Source organism: Dromiciops gliroides, chromosome 5 (assembly GCF_019393635.1).
Source record: "Dromiciops gliroides isolate mDroGli1 chromosome 5, mDroGli1.pri, whole genome shotgun sequence".
Lineage (NCBI taxonomy): Eukaryota > Metazoa > Chordata > Mammalia > Microbiotheria > Microbiotheriidae > Dromiciops > Dromiciops gliroides.
Window position 1 is genome coordinate 261,317,415 of NC_057865.1, and position 14,326 is coordinate 261,331,740.

Here is a 14,326-nt window from a genome sequence, read left to right on the forward strand (position 1 = left end):
AATCAAAGGAAAGATCACTTCCATTTGGGTAAATCACGGAAGGTTCCCAATGGAGAATTAGGATACTTAGCCTAGAACTTGAAAGTAGATGGAGTTTCAAATGACATAGACATGGGGCTGTTTTCTCCATTTACTTAATAATGTTTATTCCTTTGGCTCGGTTCAGGTAATCATATTAACTCCTTTTATTTGTTGATAATCATTGCACAATATATTCTTGATTCATTTATAGTACCTGAAAACCTATTTGACTTTCCAAAGGCATTTCTCTTAACTTAAATCTCAAATTATGTTTCATTTTTCATAAAAATGACTCACTCCTATATAGTCCTGAATAAATATTTTAAAGGATTAGAAAGTTTGCTGAGTGTCTTCCTGTTTTAATTAATGGGCCTCAAAGATTTAACACTTTTAATAGCAAAATCTGGCATTTCAACTGATCGGAATTTTTTTTCCCTTTGCCTTCTTGATACCTCATCCTTTACCTTGCTCCATGCAAAATTAGTTTTTCTTTCCTTGTCTCTTGTCTTTTGCCTCAAGTTGAAAGGCTCTTACTCTTGTTCTGGGTCCTACCATATCTGAAAGTATATGAGTGTAAGCTCTTTTGAGGGCAGGGATTGCTTTATTATTATCTTTGTATCTCCATTGTCTAGCGAAGTGTTCAGAACATACTAGGAGCTTAATAATTACATATGGATTTATTCAAAAAGCTTGACACTTTTTTCCCTCATATTTTTCAATTCATTTTACTATGGAAAATATAATATCCTTTAAGAAGTCCTCTTCCACTAACACGAACTGATACCACATATAGTAAACAGACTTATATACATTGGTATATAGAAAAAACAACAAGAAAAAAACCTGAATCTTGTTTAATTAAAATGACAAAGCATGGCCCCAAAGATGAAATGAGAAAATATTCCTCTTTCCCTTTATGGAAGAGGTGGGAGACTGTGAGTGCAGGGCTTTTCCCATGTGGTAAAACAACTGACATATGTTTGTAAGTTTTGTGAAATTGCTTCCCCTTCCCCATTTTTTCTTTAATTTTATTATTTTTATAGTATTTTATTTTGTTTTTTTCCAATTACATGTAAAGATAGTTTTCAACATTCATTTTTGTAAGGTTTTGAGTTCCTAATTTTTCTCCCACCCTCCCTTCTATCCCCCTCCTGAAGCCAGCAAGCAAACTGATAGAGGTTATACATTACAAACATGTTAAACATATTTCCACATTAGTCATGTTATGAGAGAAGAATCAGAACAAAATTTAAAAGCCACAAGAAAGAAGAAACAGACAAACAAACAAAAACAAAGAGATATGAAAATGGTATGCTTCAATCTGAATTCAGACTCCATACTTCTTTTTCTGAATGTGGAGAACATTTTACATCATGAGTCTTTTAGCATTGTCTTCGATCACTTGATTGCTGAGAAGAGCTGTCTATCACAGTTGATCATCACATATTGATGCTGTTACTGTGTACAATGTTCTCTTGGTTCTGCTTATTTCACCCAGCATTGACTTGTGTAAGTACAGGTTTTTCTGAAATCTGCCTACCCATCATTTCTCACAGCACAATAGTATTCCATCACATTCATATACCACAACTTGTTTAACCATTCCCTAATTGATGGGCATCCTCTCAATTTCCAATTCTTTGCCATCACTCTTTTTATTATTGAATATAAGGAATGGGTATCTGAGAAGGGCAGAGGAAGGTGGGGTCTCTGTCTAATTTATCAAGCTACCTCCCAGCTTCAACAAACCATCATTATTTGTCCAAACTGGTTTTGCATATGCTTTCACAATTGAAGTGTTTAGAACAAGTACAAAGGTGTGGACAAACTCTAGAAAAAAACAGCATGTGTGTGTGTGTGTGTGTGTGTGTGTGTGTGTGTGTGTGTGTGAAACGATGTAAATAATTAATTCTATTCTGCTAGAGAAATACCAGGAGTTGAAAAATATTGATTGATAATAAGCAAGAGTAAAGTCAGAGCTGAGTCAGTCTTCAAAGACAATCCATTACTATGCTTATAAAACCCCACAAAAGCTGCTTGTATTGTTCAGCAGCCTCCGCCTAACTTGATTTTGCAAGATGCCTCTGATTAATACAGCCAGTCACTTATCCTTAAGTCAACAGAGCATCTCAATAGTGAAGAAATAGATTTGTTATGGCTATCATCGCTGCAGAGCTCTGTGGGATCCTTCAGACCTCTGGCTCACCAGAAGATTAGGGGAGATTCTTTAGCAAAGAAGAGATGATAACTGTCTCACATGGCTGGTAAACTATTCTCACAATATGAGCACCTGAACTACAATTATAGGACTTTCTTCATTTAACAAGTGGGAGTAAATAAATATGGTTCACCAAGGTATAGACTTTTTAATTAAGGGCTCAGCTGCAGGCATGAACTTTGGCAGCCTTTTGGACAATCACAACTCCCAAGAAATGCATTAGCTTTCAATCACCCACAATGCCTGACTCATCTCCCTTTTTTCAGTTTTGTAAAAAAAGTTTTTCTACCTCTTAGATTGGATTATCTTATTTTATCATATTATAACATATAATTGTGTTACAACGATATATAGCTATCATACATGATATTGTTATGTTGTATCACATTACATAATATATATATATCTTGTTCATATTATGATATGCGTTTTATGTAACATTATATCACAGTGTGCAATTTCATGTTACATTATTCTACATTATGTTGTATTACATTACATTATAATATCATGTTATATTAAATTTTATTTATTAGGACTTCTGATTTCATTGATGTAGGAAATGTCAGGAGACTAGTATGGTGCTGGCAAAGACATTATGGCTCTGGAATTCCATGGCAAAACATAAAATCCTGCCACTGATGTTTATTACTTGCAAGATCTTAGACAAATCAGTTAAAAATTCTAAGCCCCAGTTTCCTCCTCTGTAAAATGAAGAAATTGGACTATATCTCCTAGTTGAGTTCTACACTTATAGTCCAATATGCTGAAACTATGTGATGAAAATCACCCTGAAAGGTTAAGAGACTGAATTAGAGTCACATAACTTCTATATTTTAGAAGAAGGAATTGAACCCATGTTTTGTTTTGTTTTTTTCTGAGCTGAAGACTAGTTTTCCATCCATGTTGCCTTTCAATAATGGTAGCATTCCTTCAAATTGTGGCTCAAATGAATTGAGTGAATTTGGAAATACATTGACGGTCCACACAATCAGTCAATAGCATATGGGAAAATGAATTCTATTACCTATTTTGTCAGCAGCATTTCTCTAAGTGCATCATCTTGTTATTTTAGAGTCTGAGATGCAAAGTCCTGTTATATAAGCCTTTGTTGCTTCTGACTCAAGTATGTTTTCTATCCATCTGCTTCATTAGAATTCTATCACTGTTGTAGTCTTCACAAGTTTTATAACCAAGTAGAGTTATAGACCACCCCCCTCCTGGATCACTGCCTTGCCATGTCATAGGGGTCTGTGTAGCTCAATGAACCCCTAAGCTTTGCCATGAAAGGTGACTGAAGATGGACAGGTCATAGTGCAAAGTTCTGATGAAAAGTGATCCATTGAAGAAGGAAATGGCAAACCACTCCAATACTTTTTACCAAGAAAATGCCAAGGAAAGTATTAAAATGTTGAAAGTTATGACATTGTAAGTTCAGCCCTTTAGGTCAAAAGGTGTCCAATATGAGGGCCTGTCATAATGATTGAACAACAACAAGAGTTATAGTGAGTGACAGGGAAAGGTAAGTATGAAAAGCTATTTTCCTTTATTACTGTGGATCTAATAGTTGTCAGTATTAAATGAGAATAGTATCATACACTATGCACTGGTAAGGAAGTCAGAAGATATTTGGTCTATGTATACCATTTTAATCCAAATTTAACTGTGAAAGGTAACCTCTGTTGTAGGCCAAATGTGACTTCTGTTTATGTCTGATCCTGAAGATTTCTCTGTCTCTTCTACCATCTACTTATTTCAATATTTGATGAAGTAATGGTTTCACCAATGTGGATATTCCTTCCACTTAAGAAATTTTGCATTCTATACATGGCTAGAAGTAATTTGGCATTAGCAAAACAGGGTTGAAATCCTTCCTCTGTCACTTGTTACCTGAGTGATCTTGGTCATGATCTCTCAGGGACTCAGTTTTCTCTTCTATAAAATACAGGGGACTGGACTAGATTGCCTTTAAGATCTCTTCCAAATTTAAATCTATCATCCTAGAAGACTCTTGCCCTAATATTATTGGGCCTTCTTTTCTGAGTCTTGGAATATTGCAAACATATCAGAAGACCATTTGGTTTATTCATCAGTTCCCTCTTAATCTTGTTTCATTGACAAGAATCTCATATTCTTATCAAGTATGTCTTGGATGGTTTATTTTAGGTCATGTCTCACTTAAATTGTTAATATTTAGCAGCTTATTTTTTCTTTCTATTGCTTTTAGAAATTGCTGTCATAATTCTCCTGAGAAAGGGGTACTCTGTCATTAGTAATATATGGCATCACCAATATGGATATTTACAAAATGTACATCCATAGCTAAGAATAGCTTGAATTTATTGTAAGCAATGTTTCCTAAGCAAGAAACGTGTCCTTTGGTTGCAAAAAACAAAGGTTAGGTTCATTGAAAATACCATGTAAATTCTTTTTTTTGTGTTTTTGGGGTTTTTTTGCGGGTCAATGGGGGTTAAGTGACTTGCCCAGGGTCACACAGCTAGTAAGTGTAAAATGTCTGAGGCCGGATTTTAACTCAGGTACTCCTGAATCCAGGGCTGGTGCTTTTATCCACTGCTCCACCTTGCCACCCCTATGTAAATTCTTTAAAAAAAATAAGTAATAAACATTTTTATTTATAGTTTTGGGTTCCAATTTTTATCCCTCCATTTTGTACATGAAAACTTGAATAAAAAATGAAAGAGAAAAATATCATGCTTCAATCTGTGTTCCATCAATATCAGTTCTTTCTTTAGAGGTAGATAATATGTTTCATCAGTAATCCTTTGGAATTGTCTTGGATCATTGTATTGTTGAAAATAGTTAAGTCTTTCACGGTTCTTCATCAAATAATATTACCATCTTTGTGCACAATGTTCTCTTGGTTCTTCTCTCTTCAATATACATCAGTTCGTACCAGTATTTCCAGACCCTTTTTTACTATTCAGTTCTACGTCTCCTTTGGCAATGGACTTCAATCACTCTGGAAGAGAGAGGGAGCCTGAGAACTCTGTGCAACTCTGCCTTACATAAATGCAATTCACATAAAAGACATTAACCTGCAATTTCTTTGGTTCTCTTCAAAAAGAAGGGATAAATGACAAATAGCATTTTCTTATCATATGCAAATAATTCCCCCCTTTATAGAAGGTTTTTTTTTTAATTATGATTTTTAAAGTACAAAGTAACTTAGCAGCCACTTATTTCCATGAAGTCCAGTGAAGTCTAAATTTAGTGATGTGCTTGTTTTAAGTACAATTATTAGGGAAATGGGGATATAATGTATCACCATAAGAGAAAAAAAATACAACATCTAATTTTTCAATCAAAATCTAACTCTCCACAGCTCCCCAAAAAACTAGTGAATCAGTTCAAAATGCATTGCTTTCAGGATTAGAAGATCAAAATACGTGTTTGCTAGGAACATTAAAAAAACAACAACAACAACAACACCACAAAAACCCTGGATGATAGGGTTTTTTTCTTTCCTTTGTTTTGGTGTCATGGAAACAAAGTTTTACAATTTGAAATCACCTACAGATGTAAATAAGCATAAGGCACATGTTCATAGGTTCTCAGGCACATAGGATTAGATTTCGAAGGGACCTTTGGGGTTATTGAACCAAACCCACATCACTTTATAAATAAGGATACTGAAGTCCAAAGAAGTTATATTACTTAACTGAGGTTATATGGTCTGTAAAATCTGGGTACACATATATAACATGTGTATGTTTGTATACATATATAAATATGTATATGAATATGCATATACATTTTAATATGTAGAGAGATATAATTAATAACCATAACTCTGCTAGATGTAGGGAACTAGTGTGTGTAAATGTTCTCTCTGATGAGTTGTGACTTTCCTATGGTCATACTGTTGAGGTTATATCTCTATATCTCTATCTCTATATCTACATCTAGGTATATAGAGATAGAGATATATAGACATATAGATATAGATAGATTGATATCAATCAGAGGCAGGACCTGAATTCTCATCTTCCTAATTTCTTCTCTTTACTTCTCCCGATTTTTAGCCTCATTTCTCTCCCTTAGAAGAAAATTTTGAAAAATTATGTGGAGAAGTCTTTTTTACAATACACAATGTAGGTAGTGAGATAACCCTAAAGATAAATACTTTAATGAATCTTACACACATTAAAAATAACAAGCACTCCTGATTGATTAACAGTGTACTAGTAGTCTAAAGAGCAATTTTCTGTAATTAAAAGTAATTTGTAGTATGACTTTCTATAGGCTTACATCTAAATCTACAGTTTTAACTAACAGTACATAATGCTGAATTTTACAACTCTTCCTGAAATGACTAGGTAGAAGCAAAGAAAAGAGGCCCTGTGTGGGACTGAATTTCATTATATGAGTCCTTTTCCCTAAAGGCGAAACTGAAAGAATGCCCTGGAACATTTCTACAGTTTGGTGCTCCTAAATGAAATCTTCCATCTCACTGTCTGACCTTCAGAATGGATGGAATTATAATGGTGGGGGAAAAAACCTTTTGTAATGAACTCCACAATTCTTCTTGAATTGGATTCTCTGGCAAGTGTCTTTCCAAAATAGAACCACTGAAGTTTGTTCATCATGGTTACCATATTGGCTAGAATCAGGCTGTAATCATCCAGGGACAATCTCCTGAGCTTGAAGTGCCCTGAAAGGAGAGGACAAAAAATAACAAGATCAAATTGGAATTTGGTAAGTTAGGGCTGACTGGAGAAAATTGTGAGACAGATGAAGTTTGTTAGAGGTGCCCTGATGCTCATTGTCCTATTCTCTTTCCCTTCTTGGTGATGCATCCTCCTCCTTCAGCTCTTCCAGGAAACCAGTACCTTGTAACCCTCGGCATTCCCTCCTATGAAAAACTGAATCAGAAGTGTGACTCTCATCTAGAAAAGTTATCAGAGGTAAATGGGGTCAGGTGATTAATCGATTGGCTCAATCAATCCCATCCCATATACTTGTATTTATTCAGATTGAAATGGAAAAGTAATACCCATCTTAGAGATGTTTGCATTTTTATGAGGAGGAATTACAGTCATGAACTAGTGGATAAAGCCAGACTTTGTATATGTGTCTGCGTGACAGATAGAGAGATAGAGACAGAGACAGAGACAGAGACAGAGACACAGAGAGAGATACAGGGAGAGGGGGAAAGTTAGATGGAGAAAGAGAATCATATAGTCAGAGGCAGCAAAAGAGAAGAGAGATAGAGACAAAAATACAGGGATATGCAAAGTGAGAGAAAGGAGGGAGGAAGACAGAGACAGATTCAAAGGTAGAAGACAGAGGGAGATAATATCTTCTAATCTTTGTTGGCAGTTAGGCAAACAGCAAGCATTTATTAAAAACTTACTATTTTCCAGGCATTATATATGGCTATACAAAGAAAGGCAAAATCCTGTCATGCCTTCAAAAAGCTCACTTTCTAATAGGGGAGACAACATGTCAATAAATGAAAATAACATCTCCTGGAGCAGCTAGGTGGCGCAGTGGATAGAGCACTGACCCTGGAGTCAGGAGGACCTGAGTTCAAATCCAGCCTCAGACATTTGACACTTACTAGCTGTGTGACCCTGGGCAAGTCACTTAAGCCCAATTGCCTCACCAAAATAATAATAATAATAATAGTAATAACAACAACAACATCTCCTGTCTTTAAAAACAAGCCTTTTTCTCAGAGAAAACATGGAACAGGACAAACATTAGGTCTGGACTCACAGGTCCCTTCTATGTGACTTTGCACAGGTGTTTTAACATCTTTGTGTCCCAGTATGGGTTCCTGCCTCCTCTAGCCCTGTAGCACTCCCCAAAAGTGTCAATTACAGAATGTGAGAACTGGAGGAGGTATTCCAAATCACCTAGTCACTTTTTATTTTCATTCAGAAAATGGTAGGATTGGTGTTTCACTGACATAAGAGATACAAGACAATGTTCCTTAAGGTCTCAGTGTTAGAGGCAAGGCTACAAAGGTCCTAGATCCTCCCAATCAGTCATTCATTCAGACAGCAAATACATATTAAGCTCTTTTCATGTGCTAAGTTCTAAAGATGTTTAAAAAAAAAGTGGAGAGGAGGGAAAATAGCAACATGGTTCCTGTCCTCAAGGAGTTGACATTCTATGTTTCCAGTGCTTTTTATACTACACACAGTTATAAAGGAATGCTTTAAAACAGTGGCTCTTAACCTAGAGATTATGATTCAGTGGACTTGCTGAGGTTTTATGGGGGAAAATCAAATTTTTGCTCTATATAATTTGATTCCTTTATCATCTTAAATAATTTGTTTTATGCATTTTTAAAACATAATTCTGAGAAGGGTCCATAGGCATTACCCATCTACCTAAGGAACCTATGACTCAAAAAAATAATAATAATAACAACCCTTTAATTAAAACAATAGCATCGATACATGATCCCTTGAGTAAACAAATTGGGTAGATTTCTGTCCTGATTTTAGAAATGATTCATTTGAACTCATGTTTCTTCTCAGAACACAGAGCTAGTACTTTCCTCAAAGGTCATGTAGTCAAACCCCATTTAATAGATGAGTAGACTAAGGGTCTGAAAGACAAGATAATTTACCTAAGGTCTGACAGATGGCAAGCTGACTTGAAATTTGAACTTAGGTCCTTGACAGCTAGTGCAACTTTCATTGTTCTCTGTAATACCTCCTTTTCTTTTAGATTCCTTTAAAATTAAAAAAGAAAACACCTATTTTACACAAAAACTTTTCCAGGAGTGGAAAAATAAGAATATCAGGCCTAAGGAAGATGACTCTCTGCTCTTGATGTTTTCAGGCATGTCCAACAGAGGGTGAGTCAGTTTCAAAGTAAAAAGTGGGCTTGTCAATATGACACTCCAGGATACATAATCGATGATTAAGCTTTTGACATTTGCCTAAAGTATCTCCAGCAAGCCTCATGCATGAGGAGTATATAAAGATTGGCCCTGAATTATCAATCAACAGTTGAAATGACAGATATCCATTATTAAATACTTTCAGGGGCCCAGGCCACGGGGTAGTTGATGAGTAAAAGAATTCTGAAAGCCTGGAGGGGAAAAAAATCTATCAGAAATACTTTCTCTTCTCATAGTTGCAAAGAGGCCTAAATGAGGCAATGGATCTCTAGGAGGATAGGAAGGTGAGTATCTTCATGCATCTCTCTCTCTCTCTCTCTCTCTCTCTCTCTCTCTCTCTCGTTTTTTTTTTTTTTTCTTCACTCATCTCTTCACTAAAAAAAATATTCCTTGGCCAGAAAGATTCTGGAGACTTCTGATATTTTTTATGTACTAGAGTAACTGAAAATGGCATTTAATTTTCCCTTATCTCTGTTTCTATTCATGAAAAACAGAAAAGAAGAGGTGGCCTATTACTCTGGAAAGAGAACTATCGGGGCAGCTAGGTGGCACATAGGATAGGGCAGCAGCCCTGGATTCAGGAGGACCTGAGTTAAAATCCAACCTCAGACACTTGACACTTACTAGCCGTGTGACCCTGGGCAAGTCACTTAACCCCAATTGCATCATCAACAACAACAACAACAACAACAACAACAACAACAAAAAACAAAGAAAAGAGATCTATCATAGACTTGGGTTCGTATCCCAGTTTTGCCTCTTACTATCTGTGTGACTTTGGCCAAATCACTTAATCTCTTAGTCTCAATTTCCTCATCTGTAAAATGAATGGTTTGGACCACATGGCCTCTATTTTTCCTTCCAAGTCTAAATCTATGGGGTTTATGAAAGAACCAGCTGTGTTGGGTGATATACTTCAGTTGTTCAAAATAGTGATCAGGCTCCCAGGCCTCTGATTATTTTAATCTATGTAGAAACATCTTTGTTGGTATAAGTTTATAAACCTTTCATCTAGCTGCTTGTGTTGATCCCATCCCTATTGTTTTCAATTATCTTAACTAATTTTCTGTCCAAAATACCCTAGTATTGGTATTGAATTATATAAACTGAGAATAAATGATAGATGATCATTTTCCTTCTTGACTTTCACAGAAGAATTCTGGGTAGCTTTTACTCATAGGGTTGTTCAAAAATAGTCTTGCATTTTCATTTCTGAAAACATTGTCTCTCATTTAACACTACTGCATCTCTGATAACATAGAATCTTTCCAAACGGATAATTTCCCTGCAAGAAAAACCAATCTCAACCAAAGGTAGTAGTAGCAATGATCATAATAGGTAGAATCTCTGATGCTTGTTAAGATTTGCTAAGCCTTTACATAGATTCTCTCCTTTGATCATCATGACTCTGCAAAGCAGGTGATACTATGATCTCTATTTTTAAAATGAGGAAACTGAGGTTAAGTGACAATTGTTACAAAACTAGTAAATGTCTTAATCAGGATTCAGACTCAGATCTTCCTCATTCCAAGTCCATAGTTCTATATACTATGCCATCTAGCTTCTACTGGCAAGCTAAATTCTACGAGGATATTCTCAATTAGCCATATAAGCTAGCCTGATATAGTGGAGAGAGTTCTGAACCTCAAATCAGAAAGATCCCACTGTAGATATTTACTAGCTCTACCACCCAGGCCTCAGTTCTTTCATCTGTAAAATGAAAGAGATTGTATTAGATGACCTCAAGATCCTTTCAAATGTTTTATATATGAGCTATGACCCTTTCTAAGACTAAGGTGACTCCTTTCTAAAATGTGGGCAATAAAATAATCTACAGGCTCACTGGGGAGCCCATATAAGACAATGCATGTAGTCTTTATAGTCCTATATAATCATTTATGTATCATCTCTCTATCTATCTCTCTATCTATCTGTCTGTCTGTCTATCATCTATCATCTATCTACTCTATGGAATCCTTATCCCAATTGCCACTTGAACTGGTACATTGGTTCTCTCAATATCAGTTAATCAATTAACTTTTACAAAGTGTTACTTACTGAAAATCCATATAGATAGATAAACATGCACACATACATATGTAAAATACATACTCATACATATATGTGTGTGTATATATATATATTTATCCATAAACACATGCATATGTGTGTGTATATAACTATGCATAGGGCAGCTAGGTGGCTCAGTGGATAGAGTTCAAATTGGGCTTCAGATTTACCAGTTGTGTGACCCTAGGCAAGTCACTTAACCCAGTTTATCTCAGTACTTCATCTGTAAAATAAGCTAAAGAAGGAAATGTCAAACCACCTCAGTGTCTTTGCCAAGAAAACCCCAAATGGGGTCACTGAAAATCGGACATGATTGAAATGACTAAACAACAACTATAGGTATATGTGTATATACAAATACATATCTACATAGATCAATATATTATACATATACACACACACACATAAGTGTACATGTATGTGGCTAGATAGAGATAATCAAGAACAGAAATACAAACAGTACAAACATCCCCCTAGCCACAAGAATACTCTTCATTTTTACTACTTTGGTTCCTGAGGATAAAGTGCTGAAACTGTAAGCAATTTCTTCAGAGCATCCACCCTATAAAATTTCCTTACTGATATAGCATTGCTGATGAACTGAGCTTATCCCATGCTTTCAGGACATGGTGCCTTGGCTGTTGGGTCACTCCTTTATGGGTCTGGGTCAAGCTGGTCACTAGAACTATAAGCTTTGATTTTTTTTTAATTTTTCAAGCTTATAAGGTTGTTAAATCTAATTCTCCTTTGCCTAGGAACAAGAAAAAAAAAAGCACTACAGAGACAGAAGCAAAAGCAGTCCATTTTTTCCTGGGCCACATGGTGACTTGGATACCTAGGTGGGGAGGGCAGCAGACCCCTCCACCAAGAGGCCCACAGTTCTTGCTTCATATTTTATCAAAGAAGAAATGGCTCCAATTGGCTTTTAATTTTTGCGATATGCACACTCAGTTCTGGCTCAGCAGCCAATCAAAATTCTTCTGTGGTGAATGGACATGAAACAATAAAATAGTCACAGAATAGCTGAGTAATAAGGAGAATGAGGAGAATATTCATAAAATAGCTAACATTTAAATAGCACGTATATGTGCTAGATTCTACTACACTAAGCACACACACAAACACATACATAATTTGAGCATGCTCTAAAATAAGAGGTAGAACCCCTACATAATACAGAAGCAGATATCAAATATCCAGTGGATCCCCTATCCATGTTCATGGTCCCAGAGCTGGACCCTCTTTAGTTAATCCCCTACTACCTGCCCACAAAACATTTTGCTAATGTTGAAGTAGAAAGAACAAAGCCAGAGCTAGCAAATCTTTAGACAGGCCTAAAAGGGAACATAGAACAAAAAAGTTGTTTATTTTTAATGCATTTAGTTTTCTGGTTTTTTTATTCCTGGACATGCTTTAATTTTTTTTTTACATGACATTCATTTTGAAATGTATCTATCCTCCTCCCCTATTAAGTGGAACATCCCTTGCAATAAAGATGAAAAAATAGGGGGGAAAAAGTTGATCAAGATCAACCAACATATTCATCAGCAAAGGTGGAGAGGAATTCACCTCATTTTACTAAGGATGGAAACAGAAAAGAAGGCAAAATCAAGAAAAGAAAATATGGTGAATACACTGTAAGTAAATTAAATAACAGTAAAGCAATGAGAGTGAATCAAATGTAATTGCAATGACAGAGACTGGCTTTGAAGAGATGATAAGAGGGATGTGGAACTGTGGGTGTAAAACATTGCATTTTACTAACAGGGTCAATTATTATTTTTTGGTCAGTTTTCATGAGTTGCTTTTTTCAGAAAAGAAAGTTACTTAAAATAAATTATATTATTAAAAATTAACTTAAAATGTAAAATTTTATGTAAGGTTTTTCTCATTGTTTTTGTTTTTAGGGATTCCATTTATAATTAAAAAAATAAAATAGCATTAAAATAAGTGGTAGAGTCTGGGCAGCTAGGTGGCACTGGGGATAGAATGCCAGTCCTGGAGTCAGAATGAGCTGAGCTTAAATCCCTATGCAAGCCACTTGACCCTGTTTACCTCAGATTTCACATCTGTAAGATGAGCTAGAGCAGGAAATGGCAAACCACTCCAGTAGCTTTGCCAAGAAAAACCCAAATGAGGTGACAAAATGTTGGGCATATTGGAAACAACTGCACAACAATATAAATGTGCCATAAAAACTGTTATTAATCTATGTGGCATGTTTTCAAATTAACAAAATTCCATTTCTAGCCATTTGTTGGAATAATTAATTTTTTACATACCTTATTTCTAATTGAGGCAGCTAGGTCATGCAGTGAGTAGAATGTTTGACATCCTCAGGAAGAGTTTATTTTTTCAGATGCTTGCTGACATCTGTGATCCTGTACAAGTCACAAAACATATATCAGCTTTAGTTTCTTAATCAATAAAGACAAAGATAAATAATATCTTTATAAATAAATAAATGACCTACTTCACAGGGTTGTTGTGAGGATCAAATGAGATTTTTGTTATTCAGTTATTTCAGTCATATCAGACTCTGTGTGACCCCATTTAAGGTTTTCTTGGCAAAGATATCAGAGTGGTTTGCCGTTTTATTCTCTACCTAATTTTACAGATGAGGAAACTGAGGCAAACAGGATTAATTGACTTTCTCAGTTCATAAAGCTAGTAAGTGTCTGAGGCCAGATTTGAGCTCAGGAAGATAAGAATAGGGCCTCTATCTACTGTATCACGTAATTTCCCTATCAAATGAGATAATATGTAAATTGTTTTTGTGAAACTTAAAGTTCTATATAAACACTATTATTATTAATATTTCTTAGGATTGCTCAAAGTTTTTTTTTGGATCTGCGGAACTTTCTGTTCCCTGATCTCTTATGTATCTATTGATATTTTTCTTTTTAAGCCCATCCCAGGAAGGATTCTTCTAAATGCAAAGTGACTCACCTACATTTTTGATCATCTTTCATTGTGACTGAGCTGTTTAATGACATTATTTTGTTACATGTTCTTAGACAGTATCCAGAATTTTATAATCCTACTCCTAAATTCAAAGGTTTGGGCATTTTGCTCCCCAAATCTCCTTTCCATTATAATAGTAGGATTTGACACCATTCCCCTTTTTATTTTGCATATGG